Here is an 18072-nt window from a genome sequence, read left to right on the forward strand (position 1 = left end):
CACAGGAGGGGTTGCCGGCTTGTACTATGTACTGTAAGCATGGCATTGGTAGTATAGTGTTTAATGATATTTGGCACAGACAAACTAGACATGCTTCCGAACTTCAGTGGCCAATCAATGGTAGTTTTGAAATTCCTCGTATTGAATACTTAGAATCTATATTATTAAAGAAAAACGCTATACCTGCAGCATTTGACGCATTACAGAATTGCAAGAAAGAAGCTTTGCAGCAGCTTAGGAGTAGAGAAAAACATGTGCGTCGTCATAAGACAAACGCCGAAAAAAAGTTGTTGTATGACCAAGATAAACAGTCTGAGTCAGCTAGGAATATGGATAGGACTTTCTCACTTGGTATCCAGAAAATCTATCCTTCTAAAAACTTTCATGTTTCCTATGAACTTATCGATAAATTGTTAAATGAACGAAGGCCTGGTGCCACTGCGCCACCTCTGTATGTTCCTCTTTCTGCTGCTTTGCCTCTCCCTGCTGTTGTTCCTCCTCCTCTTGCTCCTATTGTTCCTCCTGTCGTTCCTCTTCCTCCAGTCGTTGGTCCTCCTTTTGTTGCTGCTCCTCCGCCTGCTCCTCCACCTGCTCCTCCGCTTTTCCTGTTGTACCAGTGATAACACTTCCACTGAACTTGCCTACTCTCTCTCTTCCAAGTGGTCCTGCACCGCTTGTAGTAGACCAGGGAGCGGGATCGAGGGTTATCACTCGCAATACTGTACCTCCAGAGAAGAGACGTGAATTGATTGCGTGGGCTAAGTATTGTATGGAGAAAGATGATCAAGCTAATGTTTTTGCCCCACTTTCTAATATGGATAATTTTCCTGAGAAAAATGTTTTTATTGAGGGATTAGGGATCCATTTGTGTGTAATGTGGGACATATTAAACAATATAGATCTCCCACAATGGTTGAGGGATCTGAACACCTTAGCGTTCTCTAGAGACACTGTGGAGAAGGTACAATAGCATGTTCAGAGGGTATTTAAGTATAGAAAGGAGTTGGAAAGTTTACAGAATGAGGATTAAGATGGAGATAGTATGCATGTGCAGAAACGGTTCCTTCCTTGTCGCAAATCGATATCTGAGGAAATGCGAATTTGCATGAAGGACACGATTAGATGGATTTCAGACATGTCGATAACTCCAGTTGAAGTTTATGACACGTATAGTCAGTATACACCAGAAATGCAGAGGAAAGTGATACAGGTAATGGTAGAATACCTACAGGGTGAGTGTGTAAAAAGAAAGATTAGTTGTCCCGCAGAGTTATTAAGTATTTACACCAGAGCTTTTTCATTTGACACTTCTTTGGCTGCTTTAGCGCTCGATTTGGCTGTGTTGCTTAGTAAGCGTTCGAAGTTGCCTACTTCTCAGTTGCCTATGAGAGAGGTTCCTCTTCAATTTGTCCCAAAAGTTGAGATCCCCGCTAATGTTGCAGCGGGTACAGCTGCTCAGGAAATACCTGCAGATTATGTGTCTCAGTTCGTTCACGTCCCGTTCTCAAGACAGGAAGTGAACACCATGAGGCAATCTATTCCCGACATTAGGAAAAATCTGACAGGGTTCTATAAAGAAATAGAGTCTGTTTTGCAATCCTCAGTATTCACTTTAAGTGATATTGATCTGTTATTTCCTGTATGCCTGCCTGTAGATTTGTGGAAACAGGTTAGGACTATAGATGACGTACCAGGGCTAGGAGATACATGGGCTAACATAATTAGACTCAATGGAGAAACTGGCGAAAGACCGCCTCAGGTGATACCAACTTTGCCTGACAGAATAGTTGTGAAATTGAAAACTATAATTCCTGAGAAGAGAATTATTTGCGACAAGCTTACCGCCTGTGTCCAAGGGAAGTCTGAGGGCGCTACCAAGTTCTTTAATCGGTTCGAACAGGTAATCTCGGATTTCAGTGGACAAGATTTAGGCACAGAGTCTGGGAAACGATTATTTGTAGACAAATGTGTGCGTGGATTGTTGGCAGATATCCAGTCGCAAATTATGTCTTCCGAAAGCGCTTGGCAAGCGAAGTCGCAATCAGAAGTACTGACATTGGCTCAGTACTATGAGAATTGTGTCAATAATGAAAAAGAAAGAGTCAAAAAGAGAAAAGGTGAATTAAAGACAAAGGTATTCTTACAGCAAATAGTTAGAGGCCCTAGAGTGGGAAATTCACAGTTTAGAGTTCAGTATGTTCCACAAGGAAATGTGCCCTTGGGTCCTGTAAACATTAACCAGTGTGCCTATTGGCGTACACAATGCCCGATCCTCCGACAGAGGTCAAATAACACATTTTGGAATGTGGGTAGACGACCCAGAGGTCGCCTGGGTGTAGGCGGCCCTAGTAGAGGTCAGTTTTCACAAGATTCACAGCAACCTTTTTCACAGGATAATCAGGCACCAAGTGTGGATAATAGAAACATATTTGACCATCCTTCTGCCGCTTACCTCTCTGAAGAACTTCCTTTTGACGACATTGTGTTTCATTAGGATTGCCTGAAGCAGGGTTTTTACCTATGCCTATTCCCGTTAATAAGAAAGGTCCCTACGTCGAAATGTTAGTGGGAAATAGGAAACATCTATTATTGATAGATTCAGGGGCACAAAAGTGTTCCATTGATCATTCTCGGGTTCCAAACATGCCACTGTCAGGGCAAACCAATGTTTCTGTAGGGTTTTCTGGCACACCAGTTGTCTGTCCGATTTCTTCGCTGGTACCTATTTCTTTGGGTCCGTTTACGGACCATTGTCCATTCCTTTTGACTTCGACTTGTGGAGAGAATTTGCTGGGTTTGAATCTGTTGAAGGAATTAAATTCGGCAATTCATTGTTCCTCTGATGGAGTGCATTTGACGATTTCACCACAGCAACTTTCTGTCTCTCATTTCTTGACTAGTCCTTTGCTGCCGGAATTTAGTGATGTTCCGGAGTGTTTGTGGGCAGTTGACGACAATGATGTCGGTGTTTTGCAAATTGAGCCTGTTAAAATTGTTTTGAAATATGGAGTGAAGCTGCCACGCATTCCGCTGTATAAGATTTCAGTTGATGGGGAGCAAGCTTTGAAATGCATTGTCTCTGATTTTGTACATCGAGGGGTGATTGAGGAAATTGCAGGTAGATCGTGCAATAGTCCGATTTTGCCCGTGTACAAAAAAGGCCAATAATGCAATTCCTTTCTGTTTCATTATTGATTTACATGCCATCAATAAGATCGTCGCTCCAAAATTTCCAATATTAACTATGATCCCGGCTTCAGCTACTCACTTTAGAGTTGTGGATCTAAAGAATGCTTTCTTTAGTATTCCTATACACAAGGACAGTAAATATTTGTCTGCGTTCATCTTATGGGGACGCTCCTTCACAATTACTCGTGCACCACAAGGTTACACAGAAAGTCCTAGCATCTACAGTAGGGCTTTGAAAGAACAGCTTGATACCCTTGAGTTGCCCTCTACTTGTACACTGCTTCAATATGTTGATGACTTGCTTTTAGCTGCCGACTCAGAGAGTGCTTGTTGCTTATTCACTTGGCTAAACATGGACATAAAGCTTTGCTTAAGAAATTTCAATAGTGTTGCCAGGAGGTCGCCTGTTTAGCCTATCTCCTGTCAAAGGAGGGAAGAAGATTGATGCCTGAATGGATAAAACTAATTTCTAGCATGTCTGTCCCAAATACACAGAAAGAAGTTAGAGCCTTGATAGGAATGGCTTCTTACTGTAGGCAGTGGATCCCCAACTTTTCATTAACAATTAAGCCGATGTTGGCTCTGATGAAGAAGGGTGTTTCTTTGCCATTGCCGTGGAATATGGAGCACCAGCATGCATTTGATTTGCTCAAGACTGCCATGTGCTCGGCACCTGTTTTGGGCACACCAAATTATGAAAAGGCCTTTGTGTTGTTTGTGCATGAATGTGATGGATGTGCTTTGGCTGTATTAATGCAGGAACATGGAGGGAAGAATAGGCCATTCGGTTACTTTTCTTCCGCCCTCGATCCTGTAGCAAGCACTTTGCCAAGATGTTTGCGAGCTGTCGCTGCTGCTGCCGTGTCTGTAAAACAGACCGAGGGAATGGTCCTAGGCCATGCTTTAACCCTGATGGTACCTCACTCTGTAGATGTTCTACTGAACAGAAATCAAACGCAACACCTCACTTCCGCACAGTTGACAAGATATGAATTGATCTTGTTTGCACCAGACATTCAAATTAAGAGGTGTTGTGTTCTTAATCTGGCTGAACTTTTACCTTTCCCGCAAGGTACTGCCTGCAGTGACGAAGAGTCACATGACTGTCTTTACACTACCGAACAAGAGACAAAGGGTAGAATTGATCTAAATGATACTCCTTTGAACAATCCACAAGGGGAGCTGTTTTGCGAGGGCTTCTGCTTCAAACCTCCGGATGGTACATCCACAGCTGCTTATGCAATCACTACATTGAGCACGGTCGTGGAAACCAAGAGAATCACGCATACCTCCGCGCAGGCCTCAGAGATTATAGCATTGACCCGAGCTTGCGAACTTTCCAAAGGGCTTACCGTCAATATATATACTGACAGTCAGTATGCCTTTGGGGTGGTTCACAACTTTGGGAGACTTTGGTCAGAAAGAGGGTTCCTGACTTCACACGGTACAAAGATCCAGCATGGCTCCCTGATAGTACGGCTACTCTCAGCGCTTGCACTCCCTACTCAGTTAGCTATCGTAAAATGCGCAGCGCGTCAAAAGATTGTATATGATATATGAAAAGTGAATGCTTTTGCTGATCAGATAGCCAAACAGACTGCCACCGATCTTTCTTCAGACATGTATACTTCAAGGGAAGCCACAATGTATGAGGGTATCGATTTCCGTGAGGGATATCAAAGCCGATGCCACATTAGAAGAGTCTAACAAATGGGCTGAGGGCTTGGGGAAACTTGACGATGATGCGTGTTGGGTTGACAGAGTTGAAGGGAAATGGCTACTTCCTGACGTGTATATTATGATGATGGTTGTTATGGCCCATGGTCCCACACATATATGTGCACGCAAAATCACACAAATTTTGGAAAAAGTATTGGTAAACGACAAAATCTCTAAGGTAGCTGAACGCTTTGTTCAAAACTGCATGATCTGTTTACAGCATAATGTGGGAAAGGGAACACCAACTCCTAGGGGAAGTTTTGGTCAACCTTCTGTCCCCTTCAAGGTTATACACTTTGATTTTATTGAGATGGAACGGTGTAATAATCTGAAGTACGTGTTAGTCGTTATGTGTGCTTTTAGCAAATGGGTTGAGGCTTTTCCTGTTAAAGACGCTACAGCCATGACTACTGCAAAGACTATGTTAAAAGATTATTTCCCAAGGTTCGGGCTACCAAGGGTCATCTGGTCGGAAAATGGTCCACATTTTATCGCTGCTGTAATTCTGAAGATATACGCGGGATAACAGATCGATAAACGGTTCCATTCGGCCAAACACGCTCAGAGTGCCGGACTAGTAGAAAGACACAATAGCACCTCCGGCATCCTAGCCATCGGCATTAGCGGCAACCGCTATTAGCCGTGACTGTAAATAAGCAAATCCGGAAGTAGCGTCATCGCACAGGAAGAAAGAGCACGGTGGCCATCTTTAAAAACACAATCCATTGCCATCCACCACAACCAGGAGCCATCCGACCCCCAGAACTCCCACATACCTCAACCACCACCTGTCTGAATTTAGGATGCCAAAAGTTGTGAAAAAAACTGGAGATCGGCTGCGCCAGGAGTGCTTCTCCAGAGAGGAGGTCACCATGTTGGCTGAAACACTTCAGGAGCATGCAGACGTGGTGTTTGCAACTGACATGTCCCGACCAGCGCTGCTGAGTAAAAAGTAGATTTGGGCATTGGTCACCCAGAGGGTCAGTGCTGTCGGCACCACACCCCGCACAACAAAACAATGCCAATGCAAGCGATGGGACGACCTACAACTGTGCCCGAGGAACACAGTATTTCGGGCACCCCTCAAACATCCACCCCAGCCCCAAAAACCCAAGAGGGGATCCAGGACATTGTAAGGCGCCAGCAGCAGCTCACTGGCCTCTTGACAAAGCACATTACTGAATGTGGTAGTGTAAGGGAGGACATCCGTGAATGTGCTGCTTCCCTGAAGTCAGCAATAGAGTCGAGCTCAAAGGACATATGCGCAGAACTGACCGCAGTGTGGCACGTACTGTCTGAGATGGTGGCAGCAATGCGGGACATGCGTCCATCCGAGCAACCAAGTACATCCTCAGCTGCTAGTTCCACCAGGACCAGCCCCGTGCGCAGGTCTGGCCGGAACCTACGGCGATCAGACAGGGGGGGCACCTGGTGCTGGAAGAGGGGAATGCCAGTAGGCACAGCCTTGCGTACTGGTGCCATGTGGTCCACTGGTGGACAGTACTGCACACCATGTGTTGGGGAGTTGAGGGGGGAGGGGGGAGTGGGTGTGTTGGAGAGTTGAGGGGGGAGAGGGGAGTGGGTGTGTTGGGGAGTTGAGGGGAGAGTGGATGTGTTGGGGAGTTGAGGGGGGAGTGGGTGTGTTGGGGAGTTGAAGGGGGAGGGGCTTGTGTTGGGGAGTTGAGGGGGGGGAGTGGGTGTGTGGGGTGGAGGGCTTGTTCACTTAGTTATGCTTCTTCAATACACATTTTGGTTACTCATAATTCACATGTGTGGACATTGCTTATTGCGTACGTGTGCTTTATTGGTTAACGGTCTACAGTGTCCATGTCCCTGACACGCCCAATGCCCCGAGTGCCATCTCCATGTAACACCCCTCATCCATGTGTGCTAGAAACATTGGTTGATCAGAGTCTGACGCATGGCACTTCCCTCCTGTGCATCGCTTCCTCCCTGAGGTGCTGCCCCATCCCCACCCTCTCTTCCTCTTCGTCAGGTGGTTGCAGTTCAGCGTCAGGGGGCAGGGGCACATTCCGTCTGATGCACATATTGTGTAGCATGACACATGCCATGACAATCTTTGCCACCTTCTCATGGCGGTACAGGAGTGCCCCACCAGACCTGCTGAGGCAGTGAAACCGTGCCTTCAAGAGGCCAAATGTCTGCTCAATCACCACACGGGTTTGTGTATGGGCATGATTATAGTCCTCCTCGTGCCTGTTCTGTGGGTTCCGGACTCAGGTAAGGAGCCACCTCTTCAAGGGATAGCCTGCATCACCTGCATGTGGGCAACAATGTATGTGTAAGTTATCACAACATATTTGACCTCCTTAAGTGACACCATGGCATGCATTTATTTCTTAATTTCAACCCCATTTCCATGCATGAATGGAGACACACTATGTGACTGCTATGTGTGTATTCCTCTTATGGACTGGTTTGCATGCCATCAACTAGTAGGCACAGGGGGGTCCAGTTCCTTGTGAGTGCCCATGCACTGTGTTAGTCCAGAGCGGTTGTTTCTGTGATCTGGCAGATGTCCAGTAATTTGTATGCTTTCATCCTGGCACCGTTGATGTCAGCCTCATGATGATCTCACTACGCACAACAAATGGTGTCATGCAATTCAGTTGGGCCTCTGTGTCAGTGTAGTGGTGTATCGATGTATTTGACCCTCATGTGACTCCTTTGTACGCATTAATGGGGGACTGTCCTTTCAGTTGATGGTGTTTGGTGCTGTGTATTGGCTATAGTCATTGCTTGTAGCTGCATTTTGTTGAGGGGGATGCGGTCCGATTTGGTACAGTGCAAATGCAGATGGCTGTGGAATGGTTGTGACACTGCTTCATTCACATGGTAGGGCTGCTTACATCGGGCATTATGTGGTCAGGTGTCAGGTACAGTCTGGGCTGCTTTTGGGTATGAGCTTGCTCCATTCCCTCTGGCACTCGCAGCCAGGTGAAGTATGCACCCCCCCCAACTCAGCCAGGTGAAGTATGCATCTCTCCCCCCCATCTCAGACAGGTGAAGTATGCATCTCCCCCCCCATCTCAGCCAGGTGAAGTATGCATCTCCCCCCCATCTCAGCCAGGTGAAGTATGCATCTCCCCCCCATCTCAGCCAGGTGAAGTATGCATCTCTCCCCCCATCTCAGCCAGGTGAAGTATGCATCGCTCCCCCCCATCTCAGCCAGGTGAAGTATGCATCTCTCCCTCCTCCCATCTCAGCCAGGTGAAGTATGCATCTCCCCCCTCCCCATCTCAGCCAGGTGAAGTATGCATCGCTCCCCCCATCTCAGCCAGGTGAAGAATGCATCTCTCCCCCATCTCAGCCAGGTGAAGTATGCATCTCCCACCCCCCATCTCAGCCAGGTGAAGTATGCATCCCCCCCATCTCAGCCAATTGAAGTATGCATCTCCCCCCCCCATCTCAGCCAGGTGAAGTATGCATCTCTCCACCCACCCCCACATCTCAGCAAGGTGAAGTATGCATCTCTCCCTCCCCATCTCAGCCAGGTGAAGTATGCATCTCCCCCCCATCTCAGCCAGGTGAGGTATGCATCCCCCCATCTCAGCCAGGTGAAGTATGCATCTCTCCCCCCCATCTCAGCCAGGTGAAGTATGCATCTCCCCCCCATCTCAGCCAGGTGAAGTATGCATCTCTCCCCCATCTCAGCCAGGTGAAGTATGCATCTCTCCCCTCCCCAACTCAGCCAGGTGAAGTATGCATCCCTCCCCATCTCAGCCAGGTGAAGTATGCATCTCCCCCCCATCTCAGCCAGGTGAAGTATGCATTTCTCCCCTCCCCATCTCAGCCAGGTGAAGTATGCATCTCTCCCCTCCCCATCTCAGCCAGGTGAAGTATGCATCTCTACCCCCCCCACATCTCAGCCAGGTGAAGTATGCATCTCCCCCCATCTCAGCCAGGTGAAGTATGCATCTCTACCCCCCCACATCTCAGCCAGGTGAAGTATGCATCTCTACCCCCCCCCCCCAAATCTCAGCCAGGTGAAGTATGCATCTCTCCACCCACCCCCACATCTCAGCCAGGTGAAGTATGCATCTCCCCCTCCCATCTCAGCCAGGTGAAGTATGCATCTCTCCCCCCCATCTCAGCCAGGTGAAGTATGCATCCCCCCCATCTCAGCCAGGTGAAGTATGCATCTCTCCCCCCGATCTCAGCCAGGTGAAGTATGCATCTCTCCCCCCCATCTCAGCCAGGAGAAGTATGCATCTCTCCTCCCCCCACCTCAGCCAGGTGAAGTATGCATCCCCCCCATCTCAGCCAGGTGAAGTATGCCTCTCTCCCCCCCATCTCAGCCAGGTGAAGTATGCATCTCCCCCATCTCAGCCAGGTGAAGTATGTATCCCCCCCATCACAGCCAGGTGAAGTATGCATCCCCCCCCCATCTCAGCCAGGTGAAGTATGCATCTCCCCCCCCATCTCAGCCAGGTGAAGTATGCATCTCCCCTCCCCATCTCAGCCAGGTGAAGTATGCATCTCTCCCCTCCCCAACTCAGCCAGGTGAAGTATGCATCCCTCCCCATCTCAGCCAGGTCAAGTATGCATCTCCCCCCCATCTCAGCCAGGTGAAGTATGCATTTCTCCCCTCCCCATCTCAGCCAGGTGAAGTATGCATCTCTCCCCTCCCAATCTCAGCCAGGTGAAGTATGCATCCCCCCCATCTCAGCCAGGTGAAGTATGCATCTCCCCCCATCTCAGCCAGGTGAAGTATGCATCTCTACCCGCCCCCCCCCCCACATGTCAGCCAGGTGAAGTATGCATCTCCCCCCCCATCTCAGCAAGGTGAAGTATGCATCTCTCCCCACCATCTCAGCCAGGTGAAGTATGCATCTCTCCTTCCCCCATCTCAGCCAGGTGAAGTATGCATCTCCCCCCCATCTCAGCCAGGTGAAGTATGCATCTCTCCCCCCATTTCAGCAAGGTGAAGTATGCAATTCTCCCCCCCATCTCAGCCAGGTGAAGTATGCATCTCTCCCCCCCTCTCAGCCAGGTGAAGTATGCATCTCTCCCCCCATCTCAGCCAGGTGAAGTATGCATCTCCCCCCATCTCAGCCAGGTGAAGTATGCACCCCCCCATCTCAGCCAGGTGAAGTATGCATCTCCCCCCCATCTCAGCCAGGTGAAGTATGCATCTCTCCCCACCCCCCATCTCAGCCAGGTGAAGTATGCATCCCCCCCATCTCAGCCAGGTGAAGTGTGGATCTCCCCCCATCTCAGCCAGGTGAAGTATGCATCTCCCCCCCATCTCAGCCAAGTGAAGTATGCATCTCTCCACCCACCCCATCTCAGCCAGATGAAGTATGCACCCCCCCATCTCAGCCAGGTGAAGTATGCATCTCCCCACCCCCCCGATCTCATCCAGGTGAAGTATGCGTCTCTCCCCCCCATCTCAGCCAGGTGAAGTATGCATCTCTCCCCCCATCTCAGTCAGGTGAAGTATGCATCTCTCCCCCCCATCTCAGCCAGTTGAAGTATGCATCTCCCCCCCCCATCTCAGCCAGGTGAAGTATGCATCTCTCCCCCCATCTCAGCCAGGTGAAGTATGCATCTCTCCCCCCCATCTCAGCCAGGTGAAGTATGCATCTCTCCCCTCCATCTCAACCAGGTGAAGTATGCATCTATCCCCCCATCTCAGCCAGGTGAAGTATGGAACTCCCCCCCCCCATCTCAGCCAGGTGAAGTATGCATCTCTCCCCCACATCTCAGCCAGGTGAAGTATGCATCTCTCCCCCCCATCTCAGCCAGGTGAAGTATGCATCTCTTCACCCACTCCATCTCAGCCAGATGAAGTATGCATCCCCCCTTCTCAGCCAGGTAAAGTATGCATCTCCCCCCCCCATCTCAGCCAGGTGAAGCATGCATCTCCCCCCCATCTCAGCCAGGTGAAGTATGCATCTCCCCCCCATCTCAGCCAGGTGAAGTATGCATCTCCCCCCCCATCTCAGCCAGGTGAAGTATGCATCCCCCTCCCCCGTCTCAGCCAGGTGAAGTATGCATCTCCCCTCCCTCTCAGCCAGGTGAAGTATGCATCTCCCCCCCCCATCTCAGCCAGGTGAAGTATGCATCTCTCCACCCACCCCATCTCAGCCAGATGAAGTATGCACCTCCCCCCATCTCAGCCAGGTGAAGTATGCATCTCCCCACCCCCCCCCCATCTCGGCCAGGTGAAGTATGCATCTCTCCTCCCCCCACCTCAGCCAGGTGAAGTATGCATCTCCCCCCTATCTCAGCCAGGTGAAGTATGCACCCCCCCATCACAGCCAGGTGAAGTATGCATCTCCCCCCCCCATCTCAGCCAGGTGAAGTATGCATCTCTCCTCCCATCTCAGCCAGGTGAAGTATGCATCTCCCCCATCTCAGCCAGGTGAAGTATGTATCCCCCCCATCACAGCCAGGTGAAGTATGCATCTCCCCCCCCATCTCAGCCAGGTGAAGTATGCGTCTCCCCCCATCTCAGCCAGGTGAAGTATGCATCTCTCCCCTCCCCATCTCAGCCAGGTGAAGTATGCATCTCTCCCCTCCCCATCTCAGCCAGGTGAAGTATGCATCCCCCCCATCTCAGCCAGGTGAAGTATGCATCTCCCCCCCATCTCAGCCAGGTGAAGTATGCATCTCTCCCCTCCCCATCTCAGCCAGGTGAAGTATGCATCTCTCCCCTCCCCATCTCAGCCAGGTGAAGTATGCACCCCCCCCATCTCAGCCAGGTGAAGTATGCATCTCCCCCCATCTCAGCCAGGTGAAGTATGCATCTCTACCCGTCCCCCCCCACATGTCAGCCAGGTGAAGTATGCATCTCCCCCCCATCTCAGCCAGGTGAAGTATGCATCTCTCCCCACCATCTCAGCCAGGTGAAGTATGCATCTCTCCTTCCCCCATCTCAGCCAGGTGAAGTATGCATCTCCCCCCCATCTCAGCCAGGTGAAGTATGCATCTCTCCTTCCCCCATCTCAGCCAGGTGAAGTATGCATCTCCCCCCATCTCAGCCAGGTGAAGTATGCATCTCTCCCCTCCCCATCTCAGCCAGGTGAAGTATGCATCTCTCCCCTCCCCATCTCAGCCAGGTGAAGTATGCATCCCCCCATCTCAGCCAGGTGAAGTATGCATCTCCCCCCCCATCTCAGCCAGGTGAAGTATGCATCTCTCCCCTCCCCATCTCAGCCAGGTGAAGTATGCATCTCTCCCCTCCCCATCTCAGCCAGGTGAAGTATGCATCCCCCCATCTCATCCAGGTGAAGTATGCATCTCCCCCCATCTCAGCCAGGTGAAGTATGCATCTCTACCCGTCCCCCCCCCCACATGTCAGCCAGGTGAAGTATGCATCTCCCCCCCATCTCAGCCAGGTGAAGTATGCATCTCTCCCCACCATCTCAGCCAGGTGAAGTATGCATCTCTCCTTCCCCCATCTCAGCCAGGTGAAGTATGCATCTCCCCCCCCATCTCAGCCAGGTGAAGTATGCAGCTCTCTCCCCCATTTCAGCCAGGTGAAGTATGCATCTCCCCCCATCTCAGCCAGGTGAAGTATGCATCTCTCCCCCCCTCTCAGCCAGGTGAAGTATGCATCTCTCCCCCCCATCTCAGCCAGGTGAAGTATGCATCTCCCCCCCATCTCAGCCAGGTGAAGTATGCACCCCCCCATCTCAGCCAGGAGAAGTATGCATCTCCCCCCATCTCAGCCAGGTGAAGTATGCATCTCTCCCCCCCTCTCAGCCAGGTGAAGGATGCATCTCTCCCCCCCATCTCAGCCAGGTGAAGTATGCATCTCCCCCCCATCTCAGCCAGGTGAAGTATGCACCCCCCCATCTCAGCCAGATGAAGTATGCATCTCCCCCCCCATCTCAGCCAGGTGAAGTATGCATCTCTCCCCCCCATCTCAGCCAGGTGAAGAATGCATATTCCCCCCATCTCAGCCAGGTGAAGTATGGATCTCCCCCCATCTCAGCCAGGTGAAGTATGCATCCCCCCCATCTCAGCCAGGTGAAGTACGCATCTCTCCACCCACCCCCTCTCAGCCAGATGAAGTATGCACCCCCCCATCTCAGCCAGGTGAAGTATGCATCTCCCCACCCCCCCATCTCATCCAGGTGAAGTATGCATCTCTCCCCCCCCCTCTCAGCCAGGTGAAGTATGCATCTCTCCCCCCATCTCAGCCAGGTGAAGTATGCATCTCTCCCCCCCATCTCAGCCAGGTGAAGTATGCATCTCTCCCCCCCATCTCAGCCAGGTGAAGTATGCATCTCCCCCCCCCCCATCTCAGCAAGGTGAAGTATGCATCTCTCCCCCCATCTCAGCCAGGTGAAGTATGCATCTCTGCCCCCCCATCTCAGCCAGGTGAAGTATGCATCTCTCCCCCCATCTCAGCCAGGTGAAGTATGCATCTATCCCCCCATCTCAGCCAGGTGAAGTATGCAACTCTCCCCCCCATCTCAGCCAGGTGAAGTATGCATCTCTCCCCCACACCTCAGCCAGGTGAAGTATGCATCTCTCCCCCCCATCTTAGCCAGGTGAAGTATGCATCTCTCCCCTGATCTCAGCCAGGTGAAGTATGCATCTCTCCCCCCCATGTCAGCCAGGTGAAGTATGCATCTCTCCCCCCCATCTCAGCCAGGTGAAGTATGCATCTCCCCCCATCTCAGCCAGGTGAAGTATGCACCCCCCCATCTCAGCCAGATGAAGTATGCATCTCCCCCCCATTTCAGCCAGGTGAAGTATGCATCTCCCCCCATCTCAGCCAGGTGAAGTATGCATCTCTCCCCCCCTCTCAGCCAGGTGAAGTATGCATCTCTCCCCCCCATCTCAGCCAGGTGAAGTATGCATCTCCCCCCCATCTCAGCCAGGTGAAGTATGCACCACCCCATCTCAGCCAGGAGAAGTATGCATCTCCCCCCATCTCAGCCAGGTGAAGTATGCATCTCTCCCCCCCTCTCAGCCAGGTGAAGTATGCATCTCTCCCCCCCATCTCAGCCAGGTGAAGTATGCATCTCCCCCCCATCTCAGCCAGGTGAAGTATGCACCCCCCCATCTCAGCCAGATGAAGTATGCATCTCCCCCCCCCATCTCAGCCAGGTGAAGTATGCATCTCTCCCCCCCATCTCAGCCAGGTGAAGAATGCATCTCCCCCATCTCAGCCAGGTGAAGTATGGATCTCCCCCCATCTCAGCCAGGTGAAGTATGCATCCCCCCCATCTCAGCCAGGTGAAGTACGCATCTCTCCACCCACCCCCTCTCAGCCAGATGAAGTATGCACCCCCCCATCTCAGCCAGGTGAAGTATGCATCTCCCCACCCCCCCATCTCATCCAGGTGAAGTATGCATCTCTCCCCCCCATCACAGCCAGGTGAAGTATGCATCGCTCCCCCCATCCCCCCATCTCAGCCAGGTGAAGTATGCATCTCTCCCCCCCATCTCAGCCAGGTGAAGTATGCATCTCTCCCCCCCATCTCAGCCAGGTGAAGTATGCATCTCCCCCCCCCCCCCCATCTCAGCCAGGTGAAGTATGCATCTCTCCCCCCATCTCAGCCAGGTGAAGTATGCATCTCTGCCCCCCCCCATCTCAGCCAGGTGAAGTATGCATCTCTCCCCCCATCTCCGCCAGGTGAAGTATGCATCTATCCCCCCCATCTCAGCCAGGTGAAGTATGCAACTCTCCCCCCCATCTCAGCCAGGTGAAGTATGCATCTCTCCCCCACATCTCAGCCAGGTGAAGTATGCATCTATCCCCCCCATCGTAGCCAGGTGAAGTATGCATCTCTCCCCTGATCTCAGCCAGGTGAAGTATGCATCTCTCCCCCCGATCTCATCCAGGTGAAGTATGCATCTCTCCCCCCCATCTCAGCCAGGTGAAGTATGCATCTCTCCCCCTATCTCAGCCAGGTGAAGTATGCATCTCTCCCCCCCATCTCAGCCAGGTGAAGTATGCATCTCTCCCCCCCATCTCAGCCAGGTGAAGTATGCATCCCCCCCCCCCATCTCAGCCAGGTGAAGTATGCATCTCTCCCCCCCATCTCAACCAGGTGAAGTATGCATCTATCCCCCCATCTCAGCCAGGTGAAGTATGCAACTCTCCCCCCCATCTCAGCCAGGTGAAGTATGCATCTCTCCCCCACATCTCAGCCAGGTGAAGTATGCATCTCTCCCCCCCATCTCAGCCAGGTAAAGTATGCATCTCTCCCCTGATCTCAGCCAGGTGAAGTATGCATCTCTCCCCCCCATGTCAGCCAGGTGAAGTATGCATCTCTCCCCCCCATCTCAGCCAGGTGAAGTATGCATCTCTCCCCCCCATCTCAGCCAGGTGAAGTATGCATCTCTCCCCCCCATCTCAGACAGGTGAAGTATGCATCTCTCCACCCACCCCATCTCAGCCAGATGAAGTATGCATCCCCCCTTCTCAGCCAGGTAAAGTATGCATCGCCCCCCGCCCCCATCTCAGCCAGGTGAAGCATGTATCTCCCCCCCATCTCAGCCAGGTGAAGTATGCATCTCCCCCCCCATCTCAGCCAGGTGAAGTATGCATCTCCCCCCCATCTCAGCCAGGTGAAGTATGCATCTCTCCCCCCATCTCAGCCAGGTGAAGTATGCATCTCCCCCCCCATCTCAGCCAGGTGAAGTATGCATCTCTCCCCCCCATCTCAGCCAGGTGAAGTATGCATCCCCCCCCCCCATCTCAGCCAGGTGAAGTATGCATCTCTCCCACACATCTCAGCCAGGTGAAGTATGCATCTCTCCCCCCCATCTCAGCCAGGTGAAGTATGCATCTCTCCCCCCCATCTCAACCAGGTGAAGTATGCATCTATCCCCCTATCTCAGCCAGGTGAAGTATGCAACTCTCCCCCCCATCTCAGCCAGGTGAAGTATGCATCTCTCCCCCACTTCTCAGCCAGGTGAAGTATGCATCTCTCCCCCCCATCTCAGCCAGGTGAAGTATGCATCTCTCCACCCACCCCATCTCAGCCAGATGAAGTATGCACCTCCCCCCCATCTCAACCAGGTGAAGTATGCATCTCCCCACCCCCCCCCATCTCAGCCAGGTGAAGTATGCATCTCTCCTCCCCCCACCTCAGCCAGGTGAAGTATAAATCTCCCCCCCATCTCAGCCAGGTGAAGTATGCATCCCCCCCCATCTCAGCCAGGTGAAGTATGCATCTCTCCCCCCCATCTCAGCCAGGTGAAGTATGCATCTCTCCTCCCATCTCAGCCAGGTGAAGTATGCATCTCCCCCATCTCAGCCAGGTGAAGTATGTATCCCCCCCATCACAGCCAGGTGAAGTATGCATCTCCCCCCCCCCATCTCAGCCAGGTGAAGTATGCATCTCCCCCCATCTCAGCCAGGTGAAGTATGCATCTCTCCCCTCCCCATCTCAGCCAGGTGAAGTATGCATTTCTCCCCTCCCCATCTCAGCCAGGTGAAGTATGCATCTCTCCCCTCCCCATCTCAGCCAGGTGAAGTATGCATCCCCCCCATCTCAGCCAGGTGAAGTATGCATCTCCCCCCATCTCAGCCAGGTGAAGTATGCATCTCTACCCGTCCCCCCCCACATGTCAGCCAGGTGAAGTATGCATCTCCCCCCATCTCAGCCAGGTGAAGTATGCATCTCTCCCCACCATCTCAGCCAGGTGAAGTATGCATCTCTCCTTCCCCCATCTCAGCCAGGTGAAGTATGCATCTCCCCCCCATCTCAGCCAGGTGAAGTATGCATCTCTCCCCCCCATTTCAGCAAGGTGAAGTATGCAATTCTCCCCCCCATCTCAGCCAGGAGTATGCATCTCTCCTCCCCTCTCAGCCAGGTGAAGTATGCATCTCCCCCCCCATCTCAGCCAGGTGAAGTATGCATCTCCCCCCCATCTCAGCCAGGTGAAGTATGCACCCCCCCATCTCAGCCAGGTGAAGTATGCATCCCCCCCCCCATCTCAGCCAGGTGAAGTATGCATCTCTCCCCCCCATCTCAGCCAGGTGAAGTATGCATCCCCCCCCATCTCAGCCAGGTGAAGTATGGATCTCCCCCCATCTCAGCCAGGTGAAGTATGCATCTCCCCCCCCATCTCAGCCAAGTGAAGTATGCATCTCTCCACCCACCCCATCTCAGCCAGATGAAGTATGCACCCCCCCATCTCAGCCAGGTGAAGTATGCATCTCCCCACCCCCCCGATCTCATCCAGGTGAAGTATGCATCTCTCCCCCCCATCTCAGCCAGGTGAAGTATGCATCTCTCCCCCCATCTCAGCCAGGTGAAGTATGCATCTCTCCCCCCCATCTCAGCCAGGTGAAGTATGCATCTCTCCACCCCTCCCATCTCAGCCAGGTGAAGTATGCATCTCCCCCCCCATCTCAGCCAGGTGAAGTATGCATCTCCCCCCCGTCTCAGCCAGGTGAAGTATGCATCTCCCCTCCCTCTCAGCCAGGTGAAGTATGCATCTCCCCCCCCCATCTCAGCCAGGTGAAGTATGCATCTCTCCACCCACCCCATCTCAGCCAGATGAAGTATGCACCTCCCCCCATCTCAGCCAGGTGAAGTATGCATCTACCCACCCCCCCCATCTCAGCCAGGTGAAGTATGCATCTCTCCTCCCCCCACCTCAGCCAGGTGAAGTATGCATCTCCCCCCCATCTCAGCCAGGTGAAGTATGCATCCCCCCCATCACAGCCATGTGAAGTATGCATCTCTCCCCCCCATCTCAGCCAGGTGAAGTATGCATCTCTCCTCCCATCTCAGCCAGGTGAAGTATGCATCTCCCCCCATCTCAGCCAGGTGAAGTATGCATCTCTCCCCTCCCCATCTCAGCCAGGTGAAGTATGCATCTCTCCCCTCCCCATCTCAGCCAGGTGAAGTATGCATCCCCCCCATCTCAGCCAGGTGAAGTATGCATCTCCCCCCCATCTCAGCCAGGTGAAGTATGCATCTCTCCCCTCCCCATCTCAGCCAGGTGAAGTATGCATCTCTCCCCTCCCCATCTCAGCCAGGTGAAGTATGCATCAACCCATCTCAGCCAGGTGAAGTATGCATCTCCCCCCATCTCAGCCAGGTGAAGTATGCATCTCTACCCGTCCCCCCCCCCACATGTCAGCCAGGTGAAGTATGCATCTCCCCCCCATCTCAGCCAGGTGAAGTATGCATCTCTCCCCACCATCTCAGCCAGGTGAAGTAT

Source organism: Ambystoma mexicanum, chromosome 10 (genome assembly GCF_040938575.1).
Source record: "Ambystoma mexicanum isolate Mex_15411 chromosome 10, UKY_AmexF1_1, whole genome shotgun sequence".
Classification (NCBI taxonomy): Eukaryota; Metazoa; Chordata; class Amphibia; order Caudata; family Ambystomatidae; genus Ambystoma; species Ambystoma mexicanum.